Here is a 22,566-nt window from a genome sequence, read left to right as displayed (position 1 = left end):
GTCTTCGTTGCTGCGCGCGGGCTTTTCTCTAGTTGCAGCGAGCGGGGGCTACTCTTCGTTGCGGTGTGCGGGCTTCTCGTTGCGGTAGCTTCTCTTGTTGCGGAGCACGGGCTCTAGGGTGCGGGCTTCAGTAGTTGTGGCATGTGGGCTCAGTAGTTGTGGCTCGCGGGCTCCAGAGCACTGGCTCAGCAGTTGTGGCACACAGATTTAGTTGCTCCGCAGCATGTGGGATCTTCCCGGGCCAGGGCTCGAACCCGTGTCTCCTGCATTGGCAGGTGGCTTCTCAACCACTGCACCACCAGGGAAGCCCCTAGTCTTCATTATCCTTTAGCTCATTTTCCAAAAGCACCCAGAACTCTGTCACTCCACTCTTGCCCTGCTCGTTGGCACACCTGCAGCTATAAGTTTGCTGATTTACTCAACAAACTTTTACTGGGCACCTACTATGTGCAGGCACCGTGCTGGGAGACAAGGAGGCCAGCCGAAGAGTCCGGGTCTCAGCCTCAGGGAGCCCTCAGTGCAGAGTGGGAAACAGAATTCATCAACAACAGTGCAAGCCTGTCCATTTAGCATGGGCTGCAAGAGAGGCGTGGGGTGTGACAATATAGAAGAAGCCAAGGGGGGTGGGCTCCTGAGCCAGGGCGGTCGAGGTCCTTTGAAGGTGAGTAGGCAGCAACAGGTGAAGTGGGGAGGCTGGAGGTTCGTGGCCTGCGGAAAGCTGGGTGTGGTGGGGTGGGGATGGGGGAGGGTGGTGGGCAGAGAGGATGCAGGGGGAGGCAGACCCAGCCTGAAGACCCTCCACCGCTGAGGGTATATTTTTTCTTTATTCTAAGAGCGGTGGAAAGCCATGGAACTGTTCTAAGCAGAGAGAGAGCGAGAGCGAGAAGCTGCCTTGCTGGGGCAGGAGGGGGGCTCCAGGGCCCCTCTCGGGTCTCTGACTCATCTGCTCACTGAAACGGGCACCCGGAGCTTGGCAGCTGCGGCTGGTGTGGCAGCCAGGCAGGTGGGTGGTCCCAGGCCGGAGGGGGGCAGAGCAGTCCTGGCCCTGAAGGGGTGCAGCCTGGGCTCTGAGGCGGCAGTGTGACATGGGCTGCAGCCTCTCACTTCCTCTCATTCCATTCCCACCTTGGAGCTGGCCGGGTACTGGAATGTTCTCTATAGAAAATCCAGAAAGGCCACAGGAGAATGAAGGTTTGTGCTATTTCCCTCCCATATGAGGGGAAGGGGAGGAGAGGAGGGGGAGGGATGGGGAGGGATGGGGAGGGGGAGGGGAGGAGGGGAAGGGAGGGGAAGGGGGAGGGGCGGGTTGGGGAGAGGAGGAGGGGGAGGGGAGGAGGGGAAGGGATAGGGATGGGGAGGGGAGGAGGGGGAGGGATGGGGATGGGGAGGGGGGAGGGGGAGAGGAAGGGATGGAGAGGAAGGGAGGGGGAGGGGAGGGGGGAGGGGGAGAGGAAGGGATGGAGAGGAAGGGAGGGGGAGGGGAGGGGGAGGGGGAGGGGAGGAGGGGAAGGGACAGGGATGGGGAGGGGGAGGGGAGGAGCGCAGCTGTCTGCCGGCCTGCCGGTCACACGGGGAGTCGGGTACCAGCCCCCACCGCCTACCTCTGTTTTTACATCAGCGCCGCTGGCAGCTGGCTGGTTGAATCGGCCTCCCAGTGGCGGAGGGACTCTGACGGCGAGCGAGGGCCGGGGAAGCATGTAGTCGTCTCAGCAGGAATTATGAAGCGAACCGTCTCTCCTGCGAGGAGATCTTCGCCTTTCCCCTGAGCTGCTGTGCCCGGGGCGTGACAGCTGCCAGGCTGTCAGGGCTCTGGGGAAGGAGCCGGGAGTCACCAGGACAACAGCCTGGGCTCGGCAGCGAGCGCAAGGCGTGGGTGGCAGCGGGGCGGCAGGAAGCTGTGCTAATAGGCATTGAAACGCGCCACCCCGCGGCGCGATGGGCCCCGCGACCCGCGACCGGGCGGGTAACAGACGCTCAGAAACCTGGGCGGGAGCCTGAGCGGGGCAGTCAGGTGCCGGAGGAGCCGCCTTCTTCCCGGCGGTGCCGCGTCCTGCAAACGCTCGGCGTCTCTGAGCCTAATTCCCGCCTGTGCGAGGGGGTAGCGAGCCCAGCCCCCCGGGGCTGGAGGCTCTCAGGCGCTCGGTACTGGTGTCCGCAGTGCCGAGAGCGGGGCTAGTTCTTCCTCTCGCTGTGTCTTGAGGAGAGCTCGGCATACACCCACTCCCTTGGCCTGTGAAGGGTACGGGAGCCTTCCTGAGGTCACCGGCAGGGGTCAAGGGCCAGAGGTGCTCTGCCACGTGCCTTTGGGCCCCTCTGGGTCTCAGCCCGCATGTAGAACAAGATCAGCTCCAAGAGAACATTGCTGCTCTAGCTGCTGCTGTACCTTCAGCCACTTGGTTGTTTGCTGCACGGAATCGGAGGCTGATGTTGGGTCCCCGCTCCTGAATTCACCTTGTGTACATCATAGGGTGAATGTTGACTGTGTCCATCCTGGGGATTTAGACTCCCAGAAGAGGGAGTCAGGGGTGACCCTTGCTGGGAGGAAGGGGATGGGCTGGGAGCACCACGCCCTTCTTGCCTGCTCTGAGGGGTGGGTGCTGCCCTCCCCCCCGCCCCGCGGACCCCCCAGCTCCCGGGCCTGGTGGAGGAGAGCCATGAGTGTCTCTGGTCTGTCCTCTGACATTCCGAGCGAGAGCCTGGTGGCCCAGGGCCCGGGCCTGCCTGTGCTCTCAGGCTGGGGCGGGCCAGGCTGAGCCTGACCCCTGGCAGCAGAGCCCCGAGGGTCACGCCCGCGGAGCAGGCACCCGACCGCTGGCACAGCCTCTCCTTCTGGGGGCTCCGGAGCAGGCAGCTGTCTTCCCCTTCACGCACTCCAGCTGCCCCTAGAAGGAAGCAGAGGGACGGCGACAAGTGGCCAGTGTGGTTTTCCCCCTTTCTCCCTGGGTGAGTAAGCTCAGCTTTACACTCAAACTTCAAAGTCAAGAGTGGCCGTGGTGGGCCCCGAGGGGGAGACAAGGGCGTCCAGACCCCGTGAGGGACGCACACGGGGCGGCCCAGGCTGATGCACAGGCGTCCTCTCCGCCCTGCCCCGCAGCCCCCCTTCCCCACGTCTCTGAGCCCAGGCGCCCAGCTCCCCTCACACTGCGCGTCCCGTCTTCCTGCCGGGTATCTGGAATGCTTGGCCTGCCTGTGGACCTGGGCAGTGGGCACGGCGTGGCCTCAGGGGAAAGGCAGCCAGGCCTTGAGCTGCTGGGACCCTCTCCCAGGGCTTCAAGTGTCAGGCCTGGGTCTCGTTAATCTCAGGTGCTCCTTGAGGGCGGTGGCCAAGCTCCCCAATAAAGTGGCCACCAAAGCCACGTCGTTCCTCCCATGGGGGCTGGCTTGGTGGGGCCGCTGGTCCAGCAGCGAGTCTCTGCCTGTCGTGACCTAGGGTCAGGGGTCTCCCCCCCGTGCCAAGGAGCAGCTGGCCCCAGAGGAAGCTAGAAGTTTTCCCATTTTGCAGATTGGAAAGACAAGGCTGAGAGGTGATTATAAAGTCCCAGGCTGCTGTTGTGTCAGGTCAGGAAGCTGGTTATTTCTCCCGAGTCCCGGGATGCCCGGGGCAATGACATGGGGGGGATGGTAGGCGAGCCTGGGGCAGCCCTGGAAACACGGAGTCAGGCTCCTTTCTGGGGAAAGACCAAGGGGGCACGACCCTCCCCCGTCCCCTCAGTCAGAATCCGCCTTGAGGACAAAGCCCGCCACCTCCCTTTGCAAGTGTTTTATTTTTCTCTCTTCTAAGTGGCCTCCCCTCGCGCTATGCACCTGGTTTGCCATCTCACGGGTTCATTATCGTCCAGACTGAGCTCCCAGCGCTGGGTCTGGACTGCAGCCTGGGGACAGGAAGAAGGGAGTGGGGAGAGAGCAGCCTTCCTGGGCCGGGCTCACAGTGACAGCTGGGCCGCATGCCTGCCATTCCCCCCAGCACGCTCATTCTCTGGATATAGGGGCTGCTGGCACAGCCAGCACACTGATTGCTTTAGGGCAAGGCCAGCGGGCCGGGCTGGGGCATCAGCTTTCCCCCTGTCCTTGCATGGTCAGGGCCCACAGCCTGCATTCTGATTTGTGTGTATTATTAGGTCCCAGGACTCCTGCAGCCCTGGGTGAGCCTCAGAGGGTGGGCCCCAAGCCAGTCTGTGAAGGGAACTTGCTCCTGAACTTGAACTATGTTTGGGGGTCCTCTGGCCTGCTTGAGATGGCAGGCCCGCCAGCTCCTGCTGGCAAAATGGAAAGGTGCCTCAGCGCCTTTCCTTGCTGTCCTTCCAACTGCCCTTGAGCCCACGATGCTTGGCAGTCCCCTCCGGCACCTTCCCTCGCCCCCCACCCCTGGGGCTCCTTTCTGTTCTATAACCTAGTTCATGGTTGACGGGGCTTCGCTGCTTTCTCTCCCTGGTGACACGGGGGAGTGTTTACTAGGGCAGTTAATGCCACGATTCTACAAGGAGGGTTAATTTTGGGAATTGGGACCACACTGCCCTGGAGGTGAGGGGGGGTGGTCCCCATCCAGGGCACAGAGCCCCCCGACCCCCAGGCAGGAGGAATGCCCAGACACTATTTGACGATGACTGTGAAAGGGGACAAGCTGTGCAGCTTTGCCACCGAGGGGACGGGAGTGACAGGCCCCTCACTCTCTGCCTTCGGCATCTGCCCTCTGCCTTGGGGGCTCAGAGCCAAGGCCAGGCCTAGTGAGCAGGTCTGGTTTGATTGGACTATTATTATTATTAATTAATTTTTTTACAGGTAAAGAACTTCATTAACCTTTGTTTCAAACGTTATTCCCAGGCTTCTTCAGCTTACTGAGCTACAGAGAATGAATTGTTTAAGCAAAGGCTGAAAAGAGATGCAGTGTCCGGGGGGCTTGGGCTTAAAACTCTCAGAGATCTGATTTTATCGCATCCGCAAACAAAATTTTTAAAAGCAGCCGTAACATAGACTAGCAGCTCCTAGTAACGTGTTCAAGTTTTATCTTCTTCAGACGTTGACTCAGTTCAGTTTGCCCGGTTCTTAGAAGCCTGGTCAGAATTCTCCACAGGACCTGGGTCCTCTCCATCACTCCTGAGCCTGGCGTGAGTGCACAGGTGAGGCGCTGGTCTCAGGAGGCCGGGCCCGAGGCAGGAGCCGCGGGAGAAGCCGGGCCAAGCGGAGGGCACCTCACCCCGACCCCTCGGCCAGACCCCCTTCCCAGTGGGCGTCTCAGGGTGAGGGCTGCAGCCTTTCTTCACAGGGAGCTCCTCCCAGGCGGGCAGCCTGGCAGGCCAATCTCACCTGTGCTCTCACAGCCCTGGGTGCCCCACCTCCTGGGGACAAGGGTCCTACCTCGCACTGGGGACCCTCCTCTGCAGACGTGGACACAGCCCCCAGGGCATCTGAGCGCTCGCGGGGACAGTCCCTCATGACTCGGTGCCCCCGGGCCTTGTCTTCCACATCTGTAAACAAGGGGCGTCGCGGTCACCTCCAGGGGCTCTCTCTGCCCCAGCCCTGAAGTCCTGCCTGCCCTTCCACTACAAGATCAGGGCATGGTGGGCTCCTGAAGGCCCTCCTGGCTGTGGCAGTGCTGGTGGACCCTCCACCCTCGGGGAGGAGCTCTGGCCCCCTGGCTTGCAGCGCCCAGGCCGTGGACCTTCTTGTGTCCTCTGCCCTCTGCCTGCCGGCTGGGGCCACCATGGTCACCACTGGGGTCACCACTGTGTCAGAGGGAGGAGTTGATATTTCTGCTGCCCTGAGAACAGCGCCCTGAATGGGGTAAGCGTGATATATGTGTTTGTTGAATGCATTAAGGATATATTATTTAAAACCCCAATTAGAGATTATTCAGAAATAAACTTTTATTTTGGAAAATTTTTAGATTTGCGGAAAAGTTGCCATGGGAGCACGTAGAGTCCCATACATCACACCCCCGGTTGTTGCCCCACTGTTAGACCTTCTGTTAACCGGGAGCGTTGTCATTCTCGGGAACCAGCCTTGGAGCGATGCCGTTACCTACACTCCGGGCTTTCTTTGGGTTTCTCCTGTTCTCCCGTTGGGGCCCCCTTTCTGCTCCAGGACCCCGTGGATGGACGCCACGTTGCGCTAGGTTATCATGTTCGCCTCCCCTGGTCTGTGAGAGTTTCTCAGTCTTATCTTGTTTTTCGTGACTTCGACAGTTTTGAGGAGTTCCGGTCCGGTATTTGGTAGAAGGTCCCTCGATTTGGGTTTCCCTGGTGTTTTTCTCATGATCAGACTGGGATTCTGGGTTTTTGGAAAGAATACTAAGAGGCAGAGTGCCCGTCTCCTCATATCACATGAGGGGACCCGCATGACACCCCTGCTGATGTGAGGGCGCGTGGCTGAGGGGGTGTCTGTCAGGTTTCTCCAATCTGAGTGACTGTTTCACTTTCCCTACAATATTCTTCGGAGCCCAGGCTTAGAGCTTGAAGGAGGGGGATTAAGCCCCACCCCCCGGAGTACGGAGTATCTCCATCTATTGTTTGGAATCCTCCGTAAGGAGGCGTTGCCACTTCTCACCCATTTATTTACTTATTCAATCATAATTTTCATCAGTATGGGTTTATAAATATAGTTATTTTATACTTTGGGTTATAATCCAGTGCCATATTATTTATTTTGTTGCTCATATCCTTCTGAATCCTTTGGCACTAGAAGCTCTTACGGGTTGTGTAAGATAGTAGAAAATATATATATTGGTCTCTGCCCCTGGTTCCTGACACAGAGCTCCTAAAACCCTTGGAATTGCCTAAATGATAAGAACACTAGGAGCACCTCTTGTCTGAATACTGCTCTTTGACTTTTGTTCCTGACACAGGGCTCCTGAAACCCTTGTGATTTCCTGGGTGATAGGAGGGTCCTCTGTTCTAACGCGGCGACCCCGCGGGGCTCCTGAGTGAGGGCTGGTCACCAGCAAGACCCAGCAGGATGAGAAGCTTGGAAGTTTCAGCTCCACCTCCCACTGTTTTGGGAAGGAGAAGGGCTGAAAGCGGAGCTAATGATGGATCTCGTGAGCCTCCATAAATCCCAGTAGGCTGGGTCTTTAGAGCCCAAGGCGAGGGGCCCACAAGGTGCTGCCTTGGCCACAGGATCCTGAGAAACGTGGTCTTCACTCCTGCAGGAGGAGCCCAGCCAGGCCCCTGCCCAACACAATCCTGCCCGTCTGAAGGTGGCTGGCTTTGCCATCACGGCTGAGCTCTGCCTTCACCCTTGGGGACGTCGGCAGTAACCAGCCGCCAGCCACACGACCGGCTTGTCGCCAGCCCCCTCCTCTGTGTGGGCACAAAAAGTTCGCGCAGCTTGGGCCTGAGGTCTCGCTCTTTAAGTCCGGGCAGAGGACACATCTGAGGGACACGTGGGGCTCAGAGATCTCGGAAGCTTCCAAATTAAAGGGAAAGGAATCTTGGCGGGAAGCACCAAGCATCTTAAGAGGCGTGACTGTAGTAAAACAGAGAAGTATCGTAACGCTGCCTTCTGCTTCAGACCTCGTGCAGGGGGCGCCCTGCGGAGGGCTCTCCAGGCCCGGGGCCTCATCAGTGCTGATCGCACAGGGAACTGTGAAGCAGGATTTAAGTCTGAGGCACGTAAGGCAAGGTAACGGGCATTTATTGGGCACCCACCGTGTACTCTGCTGGCCACTGGGAGAGACAGCAGGGAAGAGGAGACATCACCTCTCCTGTCTCCTGAAGAAAGTAAGATGCACAGGAAGCCACCCTGTTAATAGGGATGCTGGCCGGTGACACCTCTGTGATTCTAACAGTTACGGCCGGGCTTCCCGCAGACCAAGTCCGAGGCTGCTCTCTCGGCAAGCTCTCAGGGCGCCTTCAAAGAGGCACAGCCAGGCACGAAGGGGAGGGCGCATGCCCCAAAGCACTGCCCTGCCCATGTCAGGCAGGCATTCCCTCCAGTAAGAACCCGGGCACGACCCTGTGCCCTTCTGCTCCTGCCTCAAATAGGAGCAGGCCAGGCAAACTGGACCTCTTACCAGTTCCCTTGGAAGCAGAAAAGGCTACGGTGGTGTGGTACAGAGGATAAAGAGCCCCCAGAGATGTCCATGTGCTAATCCCCAGAACCTGTGACCCTGGAACCTTATATGTCCAAAGAGATCACAGATGTGACTAAGATAAAGACCTAGAGACGGGAAACTTATCCTGGGTTATGTGGCTGGGCCCAATGGAATCACAGGAGTCCTTATAGGAGGGAGGCAGGGATTCAGGGTCAGGGAAGGAGAAGTGATGGGGGCAGTGATGCAGTTGCAGAAGGGGACCAGGAGCCAAGGAATACAGGCAGCCTCCAAGGAAACGCACTCTCCCCAGGGCCTCCAGAAGGAATGCAGCCCTGCTGACACCCATTTCAGACTCCTGGCCTCCAGAAATGTCAAACAGTAAGTTTGTACTGTTTAAACCACTAGGTTTGGGTTATTTGTTACAGCAGTGGTAGGAAACTAATACAGCTAACTGTCTTATGAAAAATGGCCCTTTCTAAGGCTAACTTCCCTCTTGGCCTGGACCATAGGTTGTACAGAAGCGATGAAGACCATGTTGTAAAGGGGGATGATTTCTTTGGGGTCTGTATTAGGTACTTGACATTGACGTTTGTGTTGGGGTCCCACCACCTCCACATCAAAAGCACATTTATTATACGCATCCACCTTACTCGGATGGCAGCAAACTTGCTTTCCGTTCTCTGAAGTCCTTGCTGACTTCTCTTCGGAAGGCAGTAATTATGTGCCTTTGCTATGTAGAGCCTCTTCATTTCCTGGATATCAGGATGACAACAATACCCCGCAGATAGACCCTCTGCCACCCGAGGATTTATTTGCACACGTTGCTTTTCCCTTCTAAATGACAAAGTGTCTCGAGGGAAAGGCAGCTTCGCGGAGCCGGGCACACAGAACGGTGACATTTCTGTGCGCGCGTGTCTGTGAGGGTGTGGGCGCCATGTTCTCTAAACCTCTCCAGAAATAGACGAGCTAAAACTTCCGTGAGATTGAGGAAGCCTTAAAGCGACAACCCCACCCTAGTCTCTGTGCCTTGTAGCCGGTTTAAGGCTGAACCAGAAATATGTCCCTCTGGGGAGGGCTCTCTGCCAGCAGAACCCTCCATAAATGGAGGTCCCCGGTCATGTCGCAGACACGCCACATGGAAACCAGCAGAGCTCGCGTCCCACGCCCTGCCATTCACGACGGCGCTCAGAAAGCAGCACCTGCACGTCATATAGCATCTTAAACCTATTCTCATTTTACAATTGAGAGCTGCTTCTTTGTCCCTGAGACTTGAAATATGGCAAGTCTGGGCTGTCTAGGTGCTGGGCTGCTTGCCTAGTGTGGTGGTGAGGCAGGTATTTGTCGATGCATCACTTGCCTCTCACCCTGGAGCCTATAACTCAACCTGGATTAGCTTGTGTCGTGTATACTTCTTGATTGATGGATGCTCAAGTGATTTTCAACAGAAGTGCCAAGACTCCTGGATATCCACATGCAAGAGAATGAAGTTGGACCCTCACCTTATACCAACACAAAATTAACTCAAAATCAATCATAAAGCTAAATGCAAAAGTTAAAATTATAAAAATCTTAGAAGAAACATGGCAATCGATCTTTGTGTCCTTGGAATAGTTGATAGTTTCTTAGATAGGATACCAAAGGCACAAGTCACAAAAGAAATAGGTAAATTAGACTTCATCAAAATTAAAAACTTTTTTCCAAGTTCTGTGTCTTCTTCGTTTAAAAATTGCGATATAATTGACATATAACATTGTATTCGTTTCAGGTGTACAACATACTGATTTGATACTGTATATATTACAGAATGATCATCACAAAAGTCTAGTTAACACCCGTCACCACACAGATTTCTAATTTTTTTCTTGTAATGAGATCTTCTAAGATCTACTCTCTTAGCAAACATGCAATAGAGTCTTATTAACTATAGTCACCATGCTATACATTACATCCCCAGGACTTACTTATTTTACAACTGGAAGTTGGTACCTTTTGACCCCCTTCACCCATTTCACGCCCACCCCTCACCCCCCACCTCTGGCAACCACTCATCTGTTCTCTGTGTCTATGACTTTGTTTCTCTTTTTTAGATTCCACATATAAGTGAGATCATTCGGTATTTGCCTTTCTCTGTCTGACTTATTTCATTTAGCATAATGCCCTCAAAAGTTCATCTATGTTGTTATAAATGGCAAGATTGTCTTCTTTCTTATGGCTGAATAATATTCCATTTTGTATATATATCTCACATTTTCTTTATCCACTTATTCATTGATGGACTCAGGTTGATTTCATGTCTTGCCTACTGTAAATACTGCTGCAATGAACATGGGGGTTCATATATCTTTTTGAGTTATTGTTTTCATTTCCTTTTGGATAAATACCCAGAATAGGAATAGGAATGGATCAAATGGCAATTCTATTTTTAATTTTTTGAGGAACTTCCATACTGAGTTCCACAGTGGCTGCACCGATTTACATTCCCACCAATAGTGCACGAGGGTTACCTTTTCTCCAAATCCTCACCAACACTTGTTATTTCTTTTCTTTTTGATAATAGCCATTCTAACAGGTGTGAGGTGATATCTTATTGTAGTTTTGATTTTCATTTCCCTGATGATTAGTGACGTTGAGCACCTTTTCATGTACCCATTGGCCTTTTCATGTACCTACATGTCTTCTTTGGAAAAAGGTCTGTTCAGATCCTCTGCCCATTTTTCAGATTGGATTGTTTGTTTTTTAACTATTGAGTTTTATGAATTCTTTACATATTTTGGATATTAACCCTTCAAAGTCCCAAGTGCAGGAACTTCTGTCCGTATGAATTTGGGGTGCATAACTCTCCTGTTGTGAATGTGTTGCCAACCTGGAAGCTTTCCAAACCCCATACTGTTGGGATTTTATGGAAGCTTCCTCACATAGGCATGATCAATTATCAGCTCGGTTTCTAGACCTTCTCCCTTCTCTGGAAAATGAGGGTAGATCTGAAAGTTGCAAGCTTCTAATCATTGTTTTGTTCTTCTGTGGTGAAGAGCCCCCATCCAGGAGCCATGGAGGTTCCCACTGAGTCATCTCATTAGAACAAAAGATGCTTCTGGGGCTCTTACCACTTAGGAATTTACAGGGGTTTTGGAGCCCAGTGTCAGGGATGAAGTCAAAGAGAAATATTGGAACAAGAAATGATCCTAGCACCATTATCACTTAGGAATTTACAAGGGTTTTAGGAGCTCTGTGCTGGAAACTTGGGACAGAGACCAATATATATATTTCTTGTTACTTCATATGTATAGAAATGCAACAGATTTTTGTATATTCATTTTGCATCCTGGAATTTTACTGAATTCATTTATAGATCTAACAGTTTTTTTTTTGGTGGAGTCTTTAGGGTTTTCTATAAATAATGTCATGTCATCTGCATATAGTGAGAGTTTTACTTCTTTCTGATTTAAATGCTTTTTATTTCTTTTTCTTGTCTGATTACTGTGCTAGGACTTCCAATACTATGTTGAATAAAAGTGGTGAGAGTGGGCATCCTTGTCTTGTTCCTGATCTTAGAGGAACAAGTATGATGTTAGCTGTGGGTATGTCACATATGGCCTTTATTATGTTGAGGTACATTCCTTCTATATCCACTTTGTTGAAAGTTTTTTTTTAATCATAAATAGATGTTGAATTTTGTCAAGTGCTTTTTCTGCATCTATTGTGATGATCATATGGTTTTAATCCTTCATTTTGCTAGTGTGGTGTACCACACTGATTGATTTGTGGATGTCGAACCATCCTTGCATCCCTGGAATAAATTCTACTTGCTAACAGTTTATGGTCCTTTTAATGTATTGTTGACTTTGGTTTGCTAATATTTTGTTGAGGATGTTTGCATTTATATTGATCAGGGATATTGGCCTGTAGTTTTCTTTTCTTGTAGTACCCTTGTCTGGTTCTGGTAGCAGGGTAATACTGGCCTCACAAAATGAGTTTGGAAGAATTCCCTCCTCTTCTAATTTTTGGAAGAGTTTGAGAAGGAATAATATTAATTCTTCTTTGAATATTTGGTAGAATTGACCAGCGAAGCCATCTGGTTCTAGACTTTTGTTTTGGGGGAGGTTTTTGATTACTGATTCAATCTCTTCTTACAAGTAATCGGTCTGTTTAGATTTCTACTACTTCATGATTCAGTCTTGGCAGGTTATGTGTTTCTAGGAATTTATCCATTTCTTCTAAGTTGTCTAATTTGTTGGTGTATAATTCTTCATAAGTAGTCTCTTATGATCCACAATGATCCTTTGTGGTATCAGTTGTAATGTCTCTCTTTCCTTTCTGATTTTATTTTAATCCTCTCTCTTTTTTCGTTGTGAGTCAAGTTAAAGGTTTGTCAAATTTGGTTATCTTTAAAAAAAAACAGCTCTTAGTTTCATTGATCTTTTCTATTGTCTTTTTGTATTTATTTTACTTACTTCCACTCTGACCTTTGTTATTTCCTTCCTTCCTTCTACTAACTTTGGGCTTCATTTTTTCTTCTTTTTCTAGTTCCTTGAGTTGTGAAATTAGGTCAGTGTTTGAGATTTTTCTTGTTTCTTGATGTAGGCATTTCTTACTATGAACTTCCCTCTTATAACTGCTTTTGCTGCATCCCATAAATTTTAGTATGTTGTATTTTCATTTGTCTTGAAGAATTTTTAAATTTCTTTTTTGAGTTCTTCTTTGACCCATTGATTGTTCAGTAGCATTCATTTAATCTCCACATATTTGTGAGTTTTTCAGTTTTTAAAAATTTTAATTATAGTTACACACAGTTTTATACCATCATTGTAGTTTTATATCATTGTGATCTAAAAAGATGCTTGATATGATTTCAATCTCCTTAAACTTTTTTTTTTTGGTGGGTCTACATTTATTTTTAAATAATTATTTCTTTCAATCCTTAAACTTATTAAGACTTGTTTTATGGCTTAATATATGATCTATCATGGAGAATGTTCCATGTGCAGTTGAGACTAATCTGTATTCTGTTACTTTTGGATGGAATGTTTTGTAAATGTCTGCTAAGTCCATCTGGTCTAACTTAAGGCTAATGTTTCCTTATTGATTTTATGTCTGGATGATCTAGCCATTGATGAAAGTGGAATATTAAAGTCCCCCATTATTGTATTGCAATATTGTATTGCATTATTGTATAGCAATCTATTTCTCCCTTAGGTCTTTTAGCATTTGCTTTACGTATTTAGGTGCTCCTCTGTTGGGTACATAAATATTTACAAATGTTATATCCTTCTGTTGGATTGAACCCTTTATATAATCCCTTTCTTTGTTTCTTACTACAGTTTCTGTCTTAAACTCTATTTTGTCTGATAAAAGTATAGCTATCCCACCTTTCTTTTGATTTCCTTTTCCATGGGATATCTTTTTCCACCTTTTCACATTCAGTCTGCATGTGTCCTTACATCTGAAGTGAGTCTCTTGCAGGTAGCATATAAATATTTTTTCTTCCATTCAGCCAATCTATGTCTTTTGATTGGAGAATTTGGTCCATTAACATTTAAAGTAATTATTGATATGTACATACTTGTTGCCATTTTGTTAATTGTTTTCTGGCTATTTTGTATTTCCTTTGTTCCTTCTCTTGCTCTCTTCATTTGTGATTTGATGATTTTCTGTAGCAGTGTGCTTAGATTCTTTTGGCTATCTACTATAGGTTTTTGCTTTGTGGTTACCATGAAGCTTACATAAAACAATTTATTTTTATAACAGTTTAAGTTGATAATAACTTAAGTTTGAATGCATTCTAAAGATCTACATTTTTACTTTCCCACCACATTTTATATTTTTGATATCAAAATTTACATCTTTTTATCTTGTGTATCCATTAACAAATCATTGTAATTATAGTTATTTGTACTACTTTTATCTTCTAACCTTCATACTAGCTTTATAAGTGATTAACCCAAAACATTTATAGTGTTAGATTATTCTGAATTTTACTATATATTGACTTTTACCAGTGAGATTTATACTTTCTTATGTTTTCCTGCTACTAATTAGTGCCATTTTGTTTCAGCTTAAAGAAGTCCTGTTAACATTTCTTGTAATACAGGTTTAGTGGTGATGATCTCCTCGAGCTTTTCCTTGTCTAGAAAACTCTTTATCTCTCCTTTAATTCTGAAGGACAACTTTGTTGTGCAGAGTATTCTTGGTTGCAGTTTTTTTTTCTTTCAGCCCTTTGAATATATGGTGCCACTCCCTTCTGGCCTGCAAAGTTTCTGCTGAAAAATCTACCGATAGTCTTATGTGGGTTACCTTGAACATAACAAGCTGTTTTTCTCTTGCTGCTTTTAAGGTTCTCTCCTTGTCTTAAACTCTTGACAATTTAATTATTATGTACCCTGGTGTGGGTCTTTTTGGGCTTATCTTTGGAACTCTCTTGGCTTCCTTGATCTGGATGTCTGTTTCCTTCCCCACATTAGGGATGGTTTCAGCCATTATTTCTTCAATGAAGTCTTCTGCCCCTTTCTTTCTCACTTCCCCTCTGGGAGCCCTAAAATCTGAATGTTGGTCCGCTTGATATTGTCCCATCAGCCCCTTTTGCCATCTTCAACCTTCTTCATTCTTGTTTTCTTTTTGCTGCTCTGATTGGGTGGGTTCCAACTGCCCTGTATTGGAGTTCACCGATCCTTTCTTCTGCTTCATGTAGCCTGCTGTTGAACCCCTCGAGTGTATTTTCAGTACAGTTACTGTATTCTTCGGTTCTATGATTTCCTTTGGTACTTTCTTATATTTTCCATCCCTGTTGAAATTCTCACTTTGTTCATTCATTCTTCTCCTAAGCACAGTGAGCACCTTTATGACCATAATTTTGAAGTCTTATCAGGTAAATCACTTATCTCCATGCCATTAAGGTCTTTTTCTGAGGTTTTATCTTGTTCTTTCTTTTGGAACATCATCCTCTGTTTCTTCATTTTCCTTGACTCTCTGTGTTGGTTTCTATGTATTAGATAAAACGGCCACCTCTCCCAGTCTTGAAGGAGTGGCCTCATGTAAGAGATGAACTTTGTTGCCCAACCCTGCCCTAGCTCTTGATTGTGTCTCAAACCTTTGTGATTGTCCAGACTATCTACTTTATTCTTAGTGGCTCCCAGCAGTTGAGGCCTGTCAGTGTCCCAAAGGAGAGGACCTCTGTCAGCAGGCTGATTGGAAGCTGGACCCCAGGCAGCAGGTTTTAAAGTATGTAAATATATCTCTTCAAGGGAAGGCTGGGAGATGGGCATCTTTCTCTGCTCCCTCTGCACTGAGCCTTGGGTAGCAGCCACTGAAGAACTGTTTCTTTCTTTGCTACCATCCTGTTGAAGCTCTGAGCACAAGCCCTACTGGCTACCAGAGCCAAGCTATCAAGGAATGTGTCCTCTGGGCAGCATACACAAAAGCTGGGCACCAGGCATGTACACAATCTCCTTTCTTGGAGACACCAATGACCTAGGGCAGGGCAGAGGGCGAGCTTGAAGGTGGCACTGACCAGCCTCCCTGGTCTCTGGAGAGGATTGCAGTCAGCCCTTAGACACAAGTTTAATTAGAAGTCTGCCCCTCAGGCTAGAGCTGTGGAGATCAGCTAAAAGGCCCCTTTCACAGCAAGACTGGGGGTGGGTTTCAATCTGCTCTGTGCCCTGGGGGCAGTTGGTTAAGAACTGTCTCTGTTTGTTCCATCCCATGGGATCTATGAACACAAACCTCCCTGGCCCCCAGAGACAGGGGGTCCAGGGGCATCCCTGAGCAGCAGCCACAAAAACCAGGGCACCAGATGTAAAAACCAGGAAACCAGATGTGAAAACTGGGGCACCAGATGTTACAGCTCCTCTCTGGGAGGTACATGCACTCTGGAGCATGGCAGAGGGCAGTGTGTGGACAGTGCCTGCCCTTCAGGTCTCTGGAAAGGATTACAGTCTCCTCAGCTGTGTGTTATTAGGGGCCTGCCCCTCAGCCTGCAGCTATGAAGATGAACTGATAGGCCTCCTTCCTGGAGAGACAGGGCCCTCAGTCTGCAGCCTCTGCTGTGCCTGGGGTGGTGGCTGTTTAAAACCCTTTCTCCATTTGTTACAGTCCTGTGGGACCCACGAGTGTCAGCCCCACTGCTCAGCAGAGACAAGCAATCAAGAGATGTCCCCTGGGTGGCAGCTGCAAAAATTGGGGTGTCAGATGAGGGTGCAAGCTCCCCTCTGGCAGATACTGGCAGCCTGGAGTGAGGCAGAGAGAGAGCAAAGGTGGCCCCGCCAGCCTCCAAGCCCCCAGATGTGGATTAAATGAGAAGCCTGCCCCTCAGGCCGATGCTTTAAAATAAACAAACCTTTTTCACAGAAAGTCTGGGCCCTTTTCAGTCGCTGGGGAGGGTAAGTTCATGCTGCCCCTTTAAGAACGGTTTCCCAGGTCACTGTAGCCTCATGGGTCTTGTAGATGCCAGCCCCATCGATTTTCAAAACTAGATATTCTGGGGGCTCATCTCCCAGGTGCAAGTCTTGAAAGTAGGGGTGCCAGGCGTGGGGTTCAGACTGTTCGCTCTTCAGGGAGCAGCTTGGGGATGGGAGTTCCCCCCGATTGTGGGTCAGCATGCTGGGTGTGGGGTGTATGGTGAGACTGTGTCTCAGCCTCTCCTACCCGCTTTGATGTGGGTTTTTTCTCACTCACCCAATGTATAGGAGTTATTTAGCTAGTTATGGGGTTTTCCCAGAGGAAACTGTTCCATATACAGCTGTCAATTTCGTGTGTCCATGGGAGGAGGTGAGTTCAGGGTTCTCCTATGTGGCCATCTTGAACTGCAACTTCAAAATTAAAAACTTTTGTTCTTCAAAGGACACCATCAAGAAAGTGAAAAGACAACCCACAGAACGGAAGAAAATATTTGCAAATCATATATTTGATAGGAAACTTGTATCCAGAATAGAGAAATAATTCCTAAAATTCAACAATAAAAAACAAATAACCTAATTAAAAATAGGCAAAGGATTTACATAGTCTTTTCTCCACTGGGGGGGAAAAAACAAGCGGCTAATAAGCACATGATGTTCTGGAAACGTGGATCAAAACTGCAATGAGGGGCTTCCCTGGTGGCGCAGTGGTTGAGAATCTGCCTGCCAATGTAGGGGACGCGGGTTCGAGTCCTGGTCTGGGAAGATCCCACATGCCGCGGAGCAACTAGGCCCGTGAGCCACAACTACTGAGCCTGCGCGTCTGGAGCCTGTGCTCTGCAACAAGAGAGGCCACGATAGTGAGAGGCCTGCGCACCGCGATGAAGAGTGGCCCCCGCTCGCCACAACTAGAGAAAGCCCTCGCACAGAAACGAAGACCCAACACAGTCAAAAATAAATAAATAAATTTATTTTTTTAAAAAAGAGCCAAAATGAAAAAAAAAAATGCCCCAGACAATGCCTGGGGCATCAAAGAGGTCAACACCCCAACACCGACCTCCTGGGCCTGCCTACCTGCCTTACTGCTTTCAGAGGCACAGTTTGGGGAGGGAAGCGGGTGTAGCTCCATCTTCTCACCAGGAGCTGATCTGATCTTAAGAGGCTTCCACTGCCCACACTGGAGACCTCACAGAGCACAGCTCAGTCCTCAAAGACGACTCAGCTGCTGAATCCTCATAAAGATGCACCAGGTGATGCAGTGAGGGAGGATTTTATGAGAAAACCCAAGGAAAATGGGCTTGAGCCTTTAACATTTGAAAGATTCTTTCTGCCTTGTTTATTAAATGCTATGCTAACCTGTCCAATATCCTCTTAAATCCTTTGTATGGCAGTTCTAAAAGTGCTTTCTCCTGTTGGTTGCTTGTGAGCACAAACGTCCTGTCCAGAGTGGGAGGCTCAGGGAGCCCTCCCATCACCGGGGTCCCTTAGAGCCCTGCGAGGACCTTCTGTTCGGGTTGGCACCACAGCCCCTCACGTCGAGGGCCCCAAGAAGGAGCCTTGGGTCCCCTAGGTCTCAGTACAGAAGGCACACATGGAGGGTGCCCCCTGCTGACAGGGCCCCTGCCCCCTGCTCACCAGGTTCTGGCCCCTGAGGTCTGCTCCAGGCCCTCCAATAAGCCCGTCTCTCTCCTGCCGTAAGGCCTTTGCTCGTGCTGTCCCCACGGCCTGTGGCCCAGCCCCCGACCTCTGACCTGTTGGTTCCTTCATTCTTCGGAGAGCCGCTGAAGCTCCACACTGCAGAGGGCCCCGGATCTGCTTGAATCAGGTAAGACACTCAGACACGGAAATGACTGTCATGAAGAAGGATGTTTTTTATACCGAAGTTCCCTAGAAACAAGAGGCAGGACGAGCTCTGCAGGGCCACACAGGGAAGCACCAGTTTGATCAGGAGGCGGGGGGAACGGGGGGACCACGGGCAAGGGCCTTCATTATGGTTTCCGTGGGAAGCAGAGGGCAAGCCGGGGTCTGCAGGCTCCCCGAGTGCTGGGCTGGATCCTGCAGGGGACTCTGGGTGTGGGGCTGTCCCTAGTTGTGTGGTCAGGAACAGTTAGTGCAGGTGATGGGGACCCTGTGTGTGAGTCACGTAGAGGAGTTGGTCAGTGGGGCGGGCTCTGGGTTGGCTAGTTTGCATTTGAAAAGTTCACCCCTGGGGCGAGTTGTTCCTCTCTCTGGGAATAGGCAGTCCCTCCAGATGCTAGAGCCTCAGAATACGGAAAATAGGGCCCGTGGTTACCACAGAAGCCTTCCCAGGGCAACAACGCCTATTGTGTGTTCTTTCCTTCTTTTAATTTTATTGGAGTATAGTTGATTTATGACGTTGTGTTAGTTTCAGGTGTACGGCAAAGAGATTCAGTCATACAATGTCTATTGTGTTTTCTATCGGTTTCCTCCTCTAGATGCCTGCTCTGGGAAGGGGCCGTGTCTGTCGTTTTTTCCCCTGTATTCCTAGTATCTAGCAATTTGTAGGTGCCCATTAGTTAGTGAATCAATGAATAAGTGGATGAAATTATGTTTGCTTTGGCAAACTCTGAAATTTTAAGGTCTACTTAACGAAGGCCCTAATTGTGCGTGTGTGTAATTTTTTTTTTAAGTGGGACATACTGGTCTCAGTGGCTGACAGTCCTGAAACAGAGACGGTTCTTCCCCTGTTGTCAGATCTCCCAAATGTTCTGACAAATGTTCCCACCCACGACTTAGAGATAAAGTGTCACCTGGAGAGGAAACCGTGGAATGAAGGAGGCAGGTGGGCACACCTGGAGCCCACGTCCTATTTTCTTACCAGCTGCCCCCCCCTTTTTTTTTTTTTGCATTTTTTGCATTTTTTTGCTTTGACAGTATCAAGAGAGTGGGAAGGTTGCACTTTGGCTGAAAGGATATGTTGTCTCCAGCTGACTTGTTTTCTAGACCAGGTCTCTGCTGGGAAGTATGCTTGTGCTAATTCCTGCAGAAGTAACTCCTGACCACATAACCCTCCACAGTGGCCTAATGTGTAGCTGGCGTTTCCCAAACATGGACGGATTCCCCTTGGCTGCAGAGCCAAGTAAGTGATTTCTGCGACTGGAAGAAAATGAGGACTCAAAATAGGTAGGTGCCAACTGCAAGCTGCGGGGGAAGAAAAGAAGAAATGAATAAAAAAGTGAAGGGAAGGGGCTTCCCTGGTGGCGCAGTGGTTGAGAGTCTGCCTGCTAATGCAGGGGACACGGGTTCGAGCCCTGGTCTGGGAGGATCCCGCATGCCGCGGAGCAACTGGGCCCGTGAGCCACAGCTGCTGAGCCTGCGCGTCTGGAGCCTGTGCTCCGCAACGAGAGAGGCCGCGATAGTGAGAGGACCGCACACTGTGATGAAGAGTGGTCCCCGCTCACCGCAACTGGAGAAAGCCCTCGCACAGAGGTGAAGACCCAACACAGCCAGGAATAAATAAATAAATTAATTAATTAATTAAAAAAAAAAAAGAGGCCATTGGATTTGGCATTTGGGAGTTAATTAGAAAAAAAAAAAAAGAAAAAAGTGAAGGGAAGGGGAGGGGAGATGTGTCGGGACAGCAGAACATGGGAAGCATCAATTTTTCCTTTAGAAATTTGATGGGGAAGAAAAGGCCTTGGTTGTTGACTTCATTTGCTTTTCTTTGTTCACTAGTGAATTGAAGTTTGTTTTTTGTGAGGCGTGTGTGGCATATGCTCACTGGGCAAACTTGGCCTTTTGTGATGGGCCGGTTGCATCCTCTGTTGAAAAGCACATCCGATTTTCTGATTAGTTTGTAAGGACCCTACTCTCCAGCTTCTGGGCGGGTTTACAAGCTGTGATCATATTTTGCGGCTCCTCCTTTTGAGAAGCTGTGGTGGATTTGCAGGTATTTACACATTATCAGTGTGGGTCACACGTCTATGGCTGGAGCCTGGTTTTGAATTTCATGCGCAAGAAAAACTCATGTCACTGGGGATGATAAATTTCCTTCCCTCTAGAGTCTGGTAGAGTGGGGCTGAGAGTGCTTTGTGGGTCCGGAGAGGTCTGTGACACCCTTGCTCTTGGCTGAGGGAAGAGGAATGGCAGACAATCATGGTGTGACAGGGAGAATAATGATGTGGACTTTAGATAGTGGGACGGAAGCCTCCTGACTTGCAGTGAGATCTTGGCAAGAGCTGGAATTTCTGCTGGAGAGGGTGTGGAGAAAAGGGAACCCTCCTACACTGTTGGCAGGAATGGAAATTTGTGCAGCCACTGTGAAAAACAGTATGGAGGTTCCCTAAAAAACTAAAAATAGAGTTACCATATGATCCAGCAATCCCACTCATGGGCATATATCCGGAGAAAACTATAATTCAAAAAGATACATGCATCCCAATGTACATTGCAGCACTATTTACAATAGCCAGGGCATGGAAGCAACCTAGATGTCCATCGACAGATCAATGGATACAGAAGATGTGGTACATATATACAATGGAATATTATTCAGCCATAAAAAAGAATGAAATAATGCCATTTGCAGCAACATGGATGGACCTAGAGATTGTCATATCGGGTGAAGTAAGTCAGACAGAGAGGGACAAATATCGTGTAGAATATCACTTATATGTGGAATCTAAAAAAAAGTGGTACAAATGAACTTATTTACAAAAGCAGAAACAGAGTTACAGATGTAGAAAACAATCTTGTGATTAGCAAGAGGGAAAGGGGGGAGGGATAAATTGGGAGATTGGGATTGACACATACACACTACTATATATAAAATTGATAACTAATAAGGACCTACCGTACAGCACAGGGAACTCTACTCAATATTCTGTAATGACCTATATGGGAAAAGAATCTAAAAAAGAGTGGATATATGTGTATGTATAACTGATTCACTTTGTTGTACAGCAGAGGTTAACACAACATTGTAAATCAACCATACTCCAGCAAAAATTAATTAAAAAAAAACTATATGCCAAAAAAAACAAAAACAAAAAACCAAAAATCTGAGCTTAGAAGTCAAAGCCAAGGATACTCGGCCTCTCCTGATGCAACGAACGGCAGCCTCTTTAATGATGAAAGAGTCACAAGATAGAGAGGAAGTACAGAGAATAATGACATTTCAAGATATTCTTCTTCATCAAGATCAACAGATGTAATGATTCATGTGTCTCAGAGCATGTTCAGGGAATAAGCAAAAAGAGGAAAGAAATAGAATTAAGCAACCTTGGCCCTACTTTGTCTCCTAACTTCTTCATTGTGACACGACACTTGTCATATTTGTTTAGGCCACTTTTCCTTACGGCGCTAGGAACTTCTTGATCACTCTTAAGAGTGATACTGATTTTGATTACATCTTTGAAGGGCCTGATGATACCGTAATAAGTAGAAAAACAGATCAAAATGTAAACAAATGATTCATCGTGTGGAAACCGGCAATTGGTCCAGCCCTGTTACCACTGTGTGTGCAGTGCATTTCAGGGAGAAAAAACACTTTGTACCTTCATACAAAATAAAAATAATACAGCCACTCTGTCTAGTTTTGGTCTCACCAAAGAGCAAAATCTTGAGCACTTCCTGTAAGCCTGGACTCTCAGCAGGGACCACGCCATCCTGGCTTTGGGGTTAATGTCTGAGACAGTAACACACGTCAGCACGAGCTGATCCTTTCCCACCATGAACAGACAGATGTAAACATGCAGTCTTGTGGGGTTTTATAACATTAGATACTTGTTGGATTTTTTATTGGATGAGCTGGTCTTATTGAAGTCTGGCTCCCTTGCCCTTTTTGCAAATAAAAAGTTTTTTTTCATTCTGAAATACTTTTTGCCTCTGAACCTTGCCTTGACAGACTCAATGACTTTGATCTCACAGTTTTGAAAAGCCATACATGTCGCTCTTTGTAGAGCCATGTGGAACATCTAAGGGGCCCCAGAGCCCCAGTGCCCGCTTTCCCATGGCTCCATCCCAGGGCTGGCACCCTCCCTCACGGTGAAACTGGCATCAAGGCTCAAGGGACAGAAACGGCCTCATTGGAAGCCTGGAAACGCCACGGGGCTGCCTCTCTCAGCCCCCTGTGTATTCCATGCAATTGACAGCGCTCAGCTTCATCTCCTTGCGAGAGTGTTAGCCCTG

At 48.8% G+C, this 22,566-nt stretch overlaps 1 long non-coding RNA gene across 1 annotated transcript; it reads left to right on the top strand.

The window, feature by feature from the left end:
- Nucleotides 1-2,817: 2,817 nt before the first annotated feature.
- Nucleotides 2,818-19,852, top strand: LOC114237980 (uncharacterized). Its single transcript, XR_003623424.2, has 3 exons — nt 2,818-2,943; nt 18,055-18,241; nt 19,455-19,852. It is a non-coding gene; the product is annotated as an uncharacterized LOC114237980 (long non-coding RNA).
- Nucleotides 19,853-22,566: the final 2,714 nt, after the last annotated feature.

Source organism: Balaenoptera acutorostrata, chromosome 16 (genome assembly GCF_949987535.1).
Source record: "Balaenoptera acutorostrata chromosome 16, mBalAcu1.1, whole genome shotgun sequence".
NCBI classification, from domain to species: Eukaryota; Metazoa; Chordata; class Mammalia; order Artiodactyla; family Balaenopteridae; genus Balaenoptera; species Balaenoptera acutorostrata.
Note: the sequence above shows the minus strand (reverse complement) of the source record. Positions and strands in the feature narration are given on the sequence as shown.